Here is a 13,633-nt window from a genome sequence, read left to right as displayed (position 1 = left end):
TCATTTTAAGCATGCAGATATGGAACATCAAGAGTTTTGTTATGAGGAACTCGTGGTAATACCCTTAAAACAAATCCATTTGTAATTTTTAACAGAATTTTGAAATGAATCTCCCAAAAAATGTTTGAAAAAATTGTTAGAGAACTCATGAAAAAATCATTAGAAAATACTATCAAAAACTAAAACTATCCTTGAGGGATTTTCATTGGTAATGTTTCTAAATGAATACGTGGTGGGATTATCGACAGCATTCCATTTAAATTCTCTGGAGAATCTAGGAAATTTTATCAGTTTTTTTGGCGAATTTAATAAAAAAAATCTGTAGAAAAATCTTCAGACGAATACTTTAAGAATTACTTGGAGAACCAACAGAAAAAAAAATCATAATGAACATTCTCATGAAATTCCTGATGGAATCAATAAAGGATCTTGTTCCATATAGTATCCTAGAAGAATCTTCAGTAGAAAGTTTTTCAGGTTTTTGGACGAAGGCCTGTACATTTTTTTTTTTTTTTGAATAATTTCTAGAGCATTCCATGAATTATTGCTGGATCGTTCTTCAAGAGTGCCGTTGGAAGAATTCATGAAAAATTTATGAAATAACTTATGCATTTCTAGACTCTAGAAAAAATAAGGTATCGGAGTTCTTGATCAAAAATCCAGTCGAATTCTTGAAGAATCCAGAATTTCTCGGCAACATTTCTTGGACATACTCTGGAGAAATTCCTGAAGGAATATTTGGACCATTTCTTGGTGGAATTTAAGGAGAATTTTCTGATGAAATTCCTCGAGGAATCCTTAAGGCGGGAATCCGTTAAATCAATACTGATCAAACATTCCAAGAAAATCTTGAAGGAATCTTCGAAATCGCTCAAAAATGGTGGAATCATTTTTGAGAAAAACATTAGGTACCGCGGGGCAAGTGGGAACGAAAATACGATAGTTCAAACAAATTGTTCAATAAAATTTTCAAATGTCAATATTTTTCAAATCCAACAACACAATCACGTTTTGGCAACATATTTGCTGGTGTGTGCATGAAACTAATCGAATAATTTCGAAATTGTGAAAACCTTGGAAGAAAGTTTTAGAATGAGCCAATGGACGCAGTAACCTCGCTAAGCGGGGCAAGTGGGACACATCAAATTTCATGCGTCAATCCACATCATTGAGTCAATCATTACAATAATAGGATTGATAAGTCATAGATTTTTAATTTTAAGTACAGTCAGGTCTCCTATTAGACACATGGTTGGGGGGCGTAATAGGAATCTGCGTTATAGGAGACTCAGGGCTTTCATTACTTTGGGGGTGTCGTTGAATATCTCGTATGCCAAAAGAGATAGCACAGTACTGTCTTCGGCGAAGTTTCAGTGTTAAGTACGATCTACCTTTAGGAGTTGAGGATCATCCTTTTAGTTGAGAACTTGTCCGGTAGGGGAGCTTTTTCTGATTTGCAAAGAATTCTTTGCTCACTAGCGCCGCCTAGTGGCAAAATCTCGAAACTTTCGGCTCAAATAATGTTAGCCCCTGTGATACTGAGCAACTTTGCCGAAGACGCCATTTTTCTAAGTGGTCAGGCTACTGAGCTGTGCGCAAAACCAAAATTCTTGGCTCACTAGCGCCGCCTAGTGACAACATTTCGAAACTTTCGGCTCAAATAATGTTAGCCCTTGTGATACTGAGCAACTTTGCCGAAGACGCCATCTTTCTTAGTGGTCAGGCAACTGAGCTATGCGCAAAACAAAAATTCCATGCCCACTAGCGCCGCCTGGTGGCGTAATTTCGTATCAGAATGACCACCACATGTCAGCCCTTGAGCTAATGAACAACTTCCGAAGACACCAACCTTCCAAAACATCAGGATTCAGAGATATCATATGTTACAAAATTTTGCATTCTTATCCCTCATGATTCATATAGGGCAAATCAGAAAAAGCGCCCCTACCGGCCAAATTCTCAACTAAAAGGATGATCCTCAACTCCTAAAGGTAGATCGTACTTAGCACTGAAACTTCGCCGAGGACAGTACTGTGCTATCTCTTTTGGCATACGAGATATTCAACGACACCCCCAAAGTGATGAAATCCCATAAGCCCTGGGTCTCCTATAACGTTCTGGTGTGTCTTATAGGAGTGAGCGTAATAGGAGTGCACGTTATAAGAATGCGTTTAATAGGAGACCCGACTGTACATATTTGATGTACATAAGGGATCAACCATAAAATACGTTACGTTTTAGGAAGAAACCCTTTATTTAATAGTATGTCACCTCACATTTAATATTAACTGAAAATTCCTCAATAAAAGCGGTAAGAGGAATTAAACATGTTCAAAATATATCATTTATAAGTTCTTAATTAAAATGCAGCACATAAACAATCAATAATTGACGAAATTATAAATATGTTTTGTTATTATTTATATACATGACAGAAAACCACCTTATGGGATGGAATTGTTTTCCATCACTACTTAATTTGGTAGAAATAACAAATAAAGTTCAAATAACATAGAAAAGTGATCGTTCTCATGATGCATTTCAAATTTCAGCTGTGTGTTTGTTCAATTTTGAAGTCGTATTTCAAAACTAAAAAAATAATTTAAAAAAAAGAATAATAATACTTTTCTTCTCCCTCTTATGCAATTACGTAATTTGAGGTTGATCTTTTTTGATAAAAATCATTTGTTTGAATGTTTCAGTGCTACTCTCTAGCAAAATGTATGAAACGTGTACGAAAAGTTTTGATTCTGGTTTTGGTCCCACTTACCCCAGGTACAAATGTATTTTGGGGTAAGATAGACCATCGAAAATTTCATATGAAATGAAAACAAAATACTGGTTTATCGTTAGCAGCTTGTAATAATACAAAAAATTATAGCTTACTGATGGAAATTCGATTTAAAACACATTTATTTTTTGCGAGTCAATGCAAGACGTGAAACGTGTCACAATTTGTCATGCAAGTTGAAAATGGCGCTGACCTGACAACTGTTACATAAACCACATGGTAATAAAAATAACAATATGTTTAGTACTAAATACATTCCTTGTCATTGTATCTTCAACTTTCTAGAAGAATACCCCCATGAAAAACTTTTCCTAGTTGAGCTATGACGAAACGCCATACTTACTTAGAAATATTGGAAGAATTTCTTGAGGCATTTTAGTTGAAATCCTTGGAGAAATTTCAGGGGTAACATCAAATTATTAAAGGAATCATTTGAAGAATATCCGTAGGAGTTCCCAAGGCAATATTAAATATTTGCTTGAGCATTTCTAGTAAAAAATAAACAAATATACGTTAAATGCATCGGCGATGGCAGCGCGGCCCTGCGAGCCACAAGTCTATTCTGATCTAGTCTTTCTGAATGCAAAGTCTAAATCAATAATTATTAAAGTTTTCATAGAAAATATAAGTGAATAGTAGGCTTGGTTGCAGTGGAAGCGTAAATGCAACAAAAATAAAGAAGCATGATGTACACAAGTAGACAGCAATGACAAAATGTTGGCTTTAACATTAAGCTTAAAGCTCACTCGATATCGATTTATTTGGCGATAGTTAACGCTTGCATTACTCTTATTTAGTATTATTTGATGTTCGAATATTGAAGAATGTTCATTGTTTTAATGAAAATTGTAAAAAAGGCCAAAAAAAGTTACGTTATATTGAATAACGTTATAAAGAGGTAACGTTATATCGGAGTTACGTTATATCGAGGTATGACTGTACTATTAAGCTCTTGTTTGAGGTATAAATGCCTAATATCGGACTATTTTTGAGAATGCACCAATAATCTATGTCATAAAAAGAGCCAAAAAGGTTGGGCAGGCCTCAATTTTGTAACCACTTCTGGGGCACTTTTTGGGATAAATCTGGCAACACTTCTAGGGCGACTTCAGCGAGTACTGCAGGCAAAACTTCTGGGAACATATCCTGGGACACATCTGGGGACACTTTTGGAGTCCTTTTTGTTAAACACTTCTGGGGATACTTCTGCAGAAATTCTGGAAATGCTTCTGGGAATCTTCTAAGGACATTTCAATAGATACTTCTGGGAACACTTCTGCGACATGTCTTGTGACATTTCGGAGGAAACATCTGGAGGCGACACTTCTGGGAAACCATCTACGATCACTACTGAGGACACTTTTAGGGACATTTATAGGGAAACTTTCTGGTTGTGCCTCTGGAAACACTTCTGGGATACTTCCGGGGGCACCTCCAGGGACACTTCTAGGAAGACTTGGACACTTCTCGGAGGACTCTTCTGAAAACACTTTGAGAACACTTCTGGGGACAATTCTAGGGACATTCTAGGGACATTTTTAGGGACCGTTCCGAACACACTTACGGGAACACTTATGAGAACACTTTTGAAAACAATTCAATAGACACATTAGAGGATACTACAGTAGACACTTCTGGGGACAGTTTTGGGACTTTTCCGGAGACACTTCTGGAGACTCCTCTGGAGACACTTCTGTATCATTTTCTGAAGACACTTCACGATACACTTCTAGAGACACTTCTGGAGTTACTTTTGAGGAACCTTCTGAATACACTTCAGAAGACATTTCTGGATACACTTCCGGGGGCACTTCTAAAAACACTTCTAGGGACACTCTGAGGATATTTTTGAGGACTCTGCCAGAGACACTTCTGGAGGAAATTCCGGAGACACTTCTGGAGACACTTCTTGAGACACTTATGGGATCACATCTGGGACGCTTCTAGGGACATTTATGAAAACACCTTTGGGACTACTTCTGGGAACATTTCTGAGACACAACTGGGGATAGTTCTAGGACATTCTATGGGTATCTTCTGGAGACACTTCCGGAGACACTTCTGGAGACACTACTGCAGACATTTCAGGAGGCACTTCTGGAGATAATCCCGAACCTGGAGACACTTCTGGGAAAACATCTAGGATCACTTATGGCATGTTTAGATCACAAACTAGGAATACTAACAAATTATTAATGGGAGCCGAAGGGCTCAGCATGGCATGGCATTCGCTGAAAGCAAAACAAATTAATAATGGAACTAATAAATTAATGATGGAGCCGAAGGGCTTAATGAAGGGTGCGCGTAGCATGTGTCGCCTCTTCTTCGAAGTAATACCGCAAGGTGGTGCCGGAGAAGAATTCTTTACGGTGACGGTGTACCTAGGAGACTGTTTTTTAGTGGGTAGGCGCCCCATTGCGAATCCCACACAGTGCCAAACCATAAACTGTGGCATGAGCATGAACAAATACAGGCCAGTCTTGAGAAGATTTTTTTAACTCCTAGAGATGCATGAAAAAAAAAAAAAAAATCTAGGATCACTTCTGAGGACACTTTTAGTGACATTAATAGGGAACTCTGGTTGTGCCTTTGGAAACACTTCTGGGATACTTCCGGGGGCACCTCCAGGGACACTTCTAGAAACACTTGGACACTTCTCGGGGGACACTTCTGAAAACACTTTGGGAACACTTCTGGGGACAATTCTAGGGACATTCTAGGGACATTTTTAGGGACCGTTCCGAACACACAGCTGAAGGCATTTCTAGAGATATTTCCAGAGACACTTCTGAAGACACCTCTAGAGACACTTCTAGAAACACTTACGGGAACAATTATGAGAACACTTTTGAAGACAAGTCGATGGAATTCAGGGGATACTTCAGTAGACACTTCTGGGGACATTTTTGAAACTTTTCCGGAGACACTTCTGGAGACTGCTCTGGAGACACTTCTTCATCATTTTCTGGAGACACTTCACGATACACTTCTGGAGTTACTTTTGAGGACCCTTCTGGAGACATTTCAGGAGACACTTTTTGAGACACTTCTGGAGGCACTTCTAAAAACACTTCTAGGGACACTCTGAGGATATTTTTGAGGACTCTGCCGGAGACACTTCTGGAGGAAATTCCGGAGACACTTCTGGAGACACTTCTTGAGTTGCATATAGGGACCGGGTCCTCTTCTTGAGACACTTATGGGACACTTCTAGGGACATTTATGAAAACACCTTTGGGACTACTTCTGGGGACACAACTGGGGATAGTTCTAGGACATTCTAGGGGTATCTTCCGGAGACACTTCCGGAGACACTTCTGGATACGCTACTGGAGACATTTCAGGAGGCACTTCTGGAGATTCTCCCGAAGACACACCTGGAGACACTTTTGGTGACACTTCCAGAGACACTTCTTGAGACACTTCTGGAAACACTTATGATGGACACTTTTAAGATATTTCGGTTAACACATCAGAGTATACTTCAGTAGACACTTCTGGGGGCCTTTTTGGGGACTTTTCCTTTGACACTTCTGAAAACAGTTATGGAGAAACCTCTGGAGAGACTTCTGGAGAAACTTATGGAAACACTTCTGGAGCCAGAAGTGTCGAGGTCACACTTCCATTGACATTTCTGGAAGCACTTTTGGAGGGGACTGGAGAAATATCTGGGTACACTTCTAAGGACACTTCTTTGAACACTTCTGGAAACACTTCTGGAGACACTTCTGGGAGCACTTCTGGAGACACTTCCGAGGACTCTTCTGAAAACCTTTTTGGAGATATTTCTGTAGAAATTTATGGAGACACTTTTTGAGACATTTCTGGAGAAACATCTGCATAAAGACAGTTTTGGAGACACTTCTGGAGTCACTGCTAGTGACATTTCTGGAGACACTTCAAAAGACACTTCAAGGGATACTTCTGGGACCCTTCTGGGTGCATTTCTGGAGACATTTCTGCAGATACTTCTGGAGAAACTTCATGAAACAGTTCTGAAAACACTTATGGAGTCATTTCTGGAGTTCACTTTCGCAGACACATCTGGAAACACTTCTGGAGACACTTTTAGGGACACTTCTGGAGACACTTCTGGAGACCCTACAGGTGTGAGCTAGACCGCAGTGCTCCGCTGGCCAATCCTTTAGCCTACCGCCTGGTGATAGCTATTGGTGTACTCTTCGCTTATCCTCCAGTTCATGTAGGCCGCCCGTGATGTGCTACAAAATGTTAGATCGATGATCGACTCCCGCCCATCTTTCCGGAATGTGCTAACTGTGCCTTCGTTGCACAATCGTACGTATAGCTTTGCTAGAGCCTCCAGTTGTTTTTAACCTCTGTCATTGGTTATCCTGCCAGCCCACTCCACGGTCCATGCATTAAAGTCACCTCCAATCAGCACTGGTTTTCGACCAGCTAGCTCGTCGATCAACTCCTTCAACATCCGACAAAATTCTTCGAGCATCCAACATGGAGGCGCGTAGTAGCTGCAAAAGTATATTCCGTTGATTTTCACGAACTCCGCGTTAGAGCTGGCAACTACTTCCTAGATAGGAAACCTACTCGTCACTCGTATCACCGCTGCGCCTGTACTATCCACCACCCAATTGGCGTTATTGAGTGGTACTCGATACGATTCAGCTGTCATCGCAACGTCGCACTTTCTGTTGTCGACTGCCACAACAGTTACTGTGCGGTGGCGCAGTGATTCAGATTGATTTGCGTTACCTCCGTTACTGTTGGGCTGCGATCGCCTTTTGGTACGCACAGCAATTGAAGCTGCCCGTCGAATGGGTGTTTCTTTCCTCCGGTGAGACCAGTAAGCACCTTATTCGATTTCTGCAGTCTTTCCCAACGTGATCTCTTTCTACACATTTCCTGCACAGTTCGGTTCTGTCCGGACCTTTATATCTCGCCGCCGCCAGGTGTCCGAAGTCCATGCACTTGAAGCATCGAATAGGTGGTCTGTCTGCTCGTGTGGCGAGTCTCATCTTGCCTTCCATCACCAGTTTAAGTTATTTAACTGGTGAGCCGAATCGTCGCAAACAGTATGCCGTCATACGACTTCCTCATACGGATTGCCATGGACTCCTCTCCAAGGCTGCATTGCTTAAGCAGCTCCTCTCTCACCTTGTCCACGGTTGTTATCTCGTCCAGATATCTGCACTCAAAAACTGCTTCCTGAGTAAGTGCTCTTACGTCCGCCTGTCCTGATAGGCTGAGCTCTTGATCGTTTGGTCTCTCTTCAGCTCAAACAGTATCTTCCCTTTCTGGGTGTGCCGCGTTCTAACCACGTTTTCTCCGAGGTCCTTCAGGTTCGGATCGTCCTTATCTTTTCGGAGGATATCTGCGTACGTTGTTTGGTCGTTTGCCTTAAAAAGTATGGCATTCCCTTTCGACCACTCGCGCTGTGGGCGTCTCTTCGCTTGCTTCTTTCCGTCCTTTTTCTTCTCCACCTTCTCTTTCTGTTTTTTTTTATCTTCGGTGTTGAGGATGGTTTATCATCAATCATCGTTCCTGTCCTTTTTCGGCACACCTTTTCCTTACTCGTTGCGCTGCTTTTTGGGTCTTCCTCTTCTCTTGGTGACTCTCCGTCTCGTTTCTTCGTAGTTCTAAGTTCAAATCAGGAAAGTTTCAACTGAGCCTACCTCCATCAGCTAAACTAGCGGTTTTGGAACGTACTTGGAGGTCTGCCAAGGTTTCAACGGGGCCGGAGCAATTGTACCATTCACCCATTCGCCATTTCAGGGAGGTGTCATCCTGTCGGCTGTCAGCTCTGTTGCTTGGTTCCTATGCGTGCCCCATAGTTGTATCCACGTTCTTATGCTGCCATTCTCCCATAATCAGGATCTCGCTGGCATGGATCTTAATACGCAGAGCCCTGGATTGACCCACCGCCACGTCCTAGGCAACTTCCCTTTGGGCTGAATGGAAACCGGTAAACCGGATCCAGAGCCCGGTCAAGCCAACTGGTGGTTTTCACTGGCGCTAGGGAACAAGTCCCTAGCCCCCACAGTCACGTATGAAGACACTTATGGAGACACTTCTGGAGTTACTTTTAAAGGCACTTCTAGATATATTCCAAGAGACACTTCTAAAGACACTTCCAGAGACACTTTTGGAGAAACTTCTAGGGAACCCTTCTGAGTACACTTCTGCAGAAACTTCTGGAGAAGCTTCTGAAGACGCTCCTGAAGACACTTCTGGGGTTTATTCTGAGTATACTTTTGGAAACGCTTCTGGGCCCTTTCTGAACACTCTTCTGGAGACGCTTTAGAAGATACTTCCTTAGACCCATCTGGTGACACTTCTGGAGACACTTTTTGAGACCCTTCTCAAAATACTTGTGGAGACACTTCTGGTGAAATTTATGAAGAACCCTCTGGAGACACTTCCAGAGATAAATCTGAGAACACTTCTTGAGACACTTCTGGAGACCCTATTCGGGACACTTCTGGTGAAACTTCTGTAGACACTCCTGGGAAAGCTGTTGGAGACACCTCTGAGGATCCTTCTGGGTACAATTCTGGAAACACTTCTGGAGACACTTGTGGGAACATTTTTGAAGACATTTCGGTGGATACTTCTGGAGACACTTCTGGAAACACTTTTGGAGACCTTTCTGGAGACAATTCTGGATACTTCTGAGGACACTTCCAGAGGCACTTCTAGGCACACTTGTTGGAACTTTTCTAGAGACACTTCTGAGTATACTTCCAGCTTATAGGGCCACTTTTGGGACACTTCTTGATATATTCTCCAAACAATGTACATCAATCTTTTCAACCATTTCCAAATCAAGTTTAACAACTCACCGCAAAGTTGTCCGGGAAGGCCACCTCCAGTCCGGAGTCGAGCAGTTCCTCCAGGTTGGAGATTTGCTTCTGGCTCGGCGGTTCCGTAAGGATGTCAATCATCTTCGACTGATAGAATATCGAAATGTGAATGCAGTACAGACTCCACAGGGCGAATAACAATCTGTTGGTGACGGATTGGCATTAGAAATATTTAAATGGAATGGTTTCAAGTGGTTTAAGCAACCGAGTGTGACCTACTGCCGAAATACCGAAGAGGTGTGAGGCGCCTTAAGATTAATTTTGGAAATTAATCCATTTGCTATCCGTTAACTGCCGACTCGATATATTTTTAACGTGAGAAACTTTGCGGCGTAAAAACTCCGAGCAGAGAGCAGCTTTGAAAAGTAATTATATGAATCGCAAATTATCCGTAGCCGTAGCGAATGTTCTCTGGAGTTTGGACTATATTTATCTCCCCTTCGCGGAGGAAAAGTCTGAAAGAACGGTTCTCAACTTAAATTAAAATCAATCAAATTTAAAAATTGTTGTAAGGAAAGACCATGCTGAGGTGGTCGTTGTTCGGCTCAAGTGTTTAAGACATATTTTACGCAGCATGATAACTAAATCAATGCAAATTGTCCTAACACAATTTGGAAGACCTAATGTACCATCTATCATGCCTTCCACGTGATTTAGGAATGAATATATTTTAACTTTGAGAATCAAAACTCTAAGTTTCTGATAGTAGCAATAAACTATGAAGAATGTTTTGTTACCGCGTCGATTTCCCCACAAATTACCCTCATAGTTTGTGAGGGTCAGCAATCACTGTTACATTGATACTCATCAATTTCCGAAAAATCGATAAAATTACCAGCAATTAATCCATTTTGCCGATGTCTGCGCGAAAAATTATCCCATCAAAGTGACAATTTGCTTCTACCCTCCCACCTCACGCACTCGAATAACCAAGGCACACATTTGACAAAAACAGCTCTCGACAAACTCGCATTAATTTGTATTTTCAATTAAGAGTCACCATGGTTGTGCCCGGCCCTTCACGAGCGTTGGGTGTTTATAATCCGACCACGATAGACCAAACGGTTCCGTGTTATTTATGGATGTTTGGCGGGGAAAAAAGCTGTTGCAATCACCACCCCTCTCTTACAAAAAAAATCACCGAAGGGTTTTTGGGGAGAAGGTGAGGCAAAGGGACGTTTCCCGATTCGACGGGGATCAATTCGCTAAAGCAGGGCAAAAGCGTCACATGACAAACTTTGTTCGACATCTTAATTAAATTTTCCTCTGGCGGGCTTTAATTTGATACATGCGGATACAAGGAAGTGGATGTCGAGTGGAAAATAACACTTGATGTTTCTGAAAGGGTTTTTGACGACGTCATTTTGTCAATTTTACAAAAGAGAGGGGCTTCATGGAGAAATTTTAGTTTACAATATAAATTGCCCAATTTTTCAGAAAAAGTTGTCCAAATTTTCAACAAAATTTGACCAAACTTTCAGTAAAAATTGTCCAAACTTCCAGAGGAAGTAATCCAAACTTCCAGAGAAAGTTACCCCAACTTCCTCTTGAAGATGTGCAGACTTTCAGAGGAAGCTGTGCCAAATTCCAGAGGAAGTGGTCTAAGCTTTCAGAAGAACTTGTCCAAACTTCCAGAAGCAGCTCTTCAAACTTCCAATGGAAGTTGTCCATCCAAACTTCCAGAGGAAGTTCTCTAAAATTCCAGTGGAAGTTGTGTTCAAACTTCCAGGGGAAGTTGTGTCCAAACTTCCAGAGGAAGTTATCCAAACTTCCAGAGGAAGTTGTCCAAACTTCCATAGGAAGTTGTTCAAACTTCAAGTGGAAGTTGTCCAAACTTCCAGAGGAAGTTGTTCAAACTTCCAGAGGAAATTGTCCAAACTTCCAGAGGAAGTTGTCCAAACTTCCAGAGGAAGTTGTCCAAACTTCCAGAGGAAGTTGTCCAAACTTCCAGAGGAAATTGTCCAAACTTCCAGAGGAAGTTGTCCAGCCTTCTAGAGGACGTTGTTCAGAACTTCCAGAGAAAGTTATCCAAACTTCTAGTGCAAGTTGTTCAAACTTCCAGTGGAAGTTATCGAATCTTCCAGAGGAAGTTGTTCAACCTTCCAGAGAAAGTTGTTCAAACTTCCAGAGGAAGTTGTCCAAACTTCCAGAGGAAGTTGTCCGAACTTCCAGAGCAAGTTGTCCAAACTTCCAGAGGAAGTTGTCCAAACTTCCAGAGGAAGTTGTCCAAACTTCTAGAGGAAGTTGTCCGAACTTCCAGAGCAAGTTGTCCAAACTTCCAGAGCAAGTTGTCCAAACTTCCAGAGGAAGTTGTCCAAACTTCCAGAGGAAGTTGTCCAAACTTCCAGAGGAAGTTGTCCAAACTTTCAGACGAAGTTGTCCAAACTTCCAGAGGAAGTTGTTCAAACTTTTCCAGAGGAAGTTGTTCAAACTTCCAAAGGAAGCTGTCCAAACTTCCAGAGGAAGCTGTCCAAACTTCCAGAGGAAGCTGTCCAAACTTCCAGAGGAAGTTGTCCAAACTTCCAGAGGAAGTTGTCCAAACTTCCAGAAGAAGTAGTCCAACCTTCCAGAGGAAGTAGTCCAACCTTCCAGAGGAAGTTGTTCAAACTTCCAGAGCAAGTTGTCCAAACTTCCAGAGGAAGTTGTCCAAACTTCCAGAGGACGTTGTTCAGAACTTCCAGAGGGAGTTGTCCAAACTTCCAGAGGAAGTTGTACAAACTTCCAGAGGAAGTTGTACAAACTTCCAGAGGAAGTTGTCCAAACTTCCAGAGAAAGTTGTCCAAACTTCCAGAGGAAGTTGTCCAAACTTCCAGAGGAAGTTGTCCAAACTTCCAGAGGAAGTTGTCCAAACTTCCAGAGGAAGTTGTCCAAACTTCCAGAGGAAGTTGTCCAAACTTCCAGAGGAAGTTGTCCAAACTTCCAGAGGAAGTTGTCCAAACTTCCAGAGGAAGTTGTCCAAACTTCCAGAGGAAGTTGTCCAAACTTCCAGAGGAAGTTGTCCAAACTTCCAGAGGAAGTTGTCCAAACTTCCAGAGGAAGTTGTCCAAACTTCCAGAGGAAGTTGTTCAAACTTCAAGTGGAAGTTGTCCAAACTTCCAGAGGAAGTTGTTCAAACTTCTAGAGGAAGTTGTCCAAACTTTCAGAAGAAGTTGTTCAAACTTTCAGAGCAAGTTGTCCAAACTTCCAGAGGAAGCTGTCCAAACTTCCAGAGGAAGTTGTCCAAACTTTCAGACGAAGTTGTCCAAACTTCCAGAGGAAGTTGTTCAAACTTCCAGAGGAAGTTGTTCGAACTTCCAGAGGAAGTTGTTCAAACTTCCAGAGGAAGCTGTCCAAACTTCCAGAGGAAGCTGTCCAAACTTCCAGAGGAAGCTGTCCAAACTTCCAGAGGAAGCTGTCCAAACTTCCAGAGGAAGCTGTCCAAACTTCCAGAGGAAGTTGTCCAAACTTCCAGAGGAAGTTGTCCAAACTTCCAGAGGAAGTTGTCCAACCTTCCAAAGGAAGTTGTCCAAACTTCCAGAGGAAGTTGTCCAACCTTCCAGAGGAAGTTGTCCAAACTTCCAGAGGAAGTAGTCCAACCTTCCAGAGGAAGTTGTCCAAACTTCCAGAGGAAGTTGTCCAAACTTCCAGAGGAAGTTGTCCAAACTTCCAGACGAAGTTATCCAAACTTCCAGAGGATGTTGTCCAAACTTCCAGAGGACGTTGTTCAGAACTTCCAGAGGGAGTTGTCCAAACTTCCAGAGGAAGTTGTCCAAACTTCCAGAGGAAGTTGTCCAAACTTCCAGAGGAAGTTGTCCAAACTTCCAGAGGAAGTTGTCCAAACTTCCAGAGGAAGTTGTCCAAACTTCCAGAGGAAGTTGTCCAAACTTCCAGAGGAAGTTGTCCAAACTTCCAGAGGAAGTCGTTCAAACTTCAAGTGGAAGTTGTCCAAACTTCCAGAGGAAGTTGTTCAAACTTCTAGAGGAAGTTGTCCAAACTTTCAGAAGAAGTTGTTCAAACTTTCAGAGCA

The sequence above is a fragment of the Aedes aegypti genome, chromosome 1, assembly GCF_002204515.2.
Source record: "Aedes aegypti strain LVP_AGWG chromosome 1, AaegL5.0 Primary Assembly, whole genome shotgun sequence".
Taxonomy (NCBI): Eukaryota; Metazoa; Arthropoda; class Insecta; order Diptera; family Culicidae; genus Aedes; species Aedes aegypti.
This window is presented reverse-complemented; position numbering follows the sequence as displayed.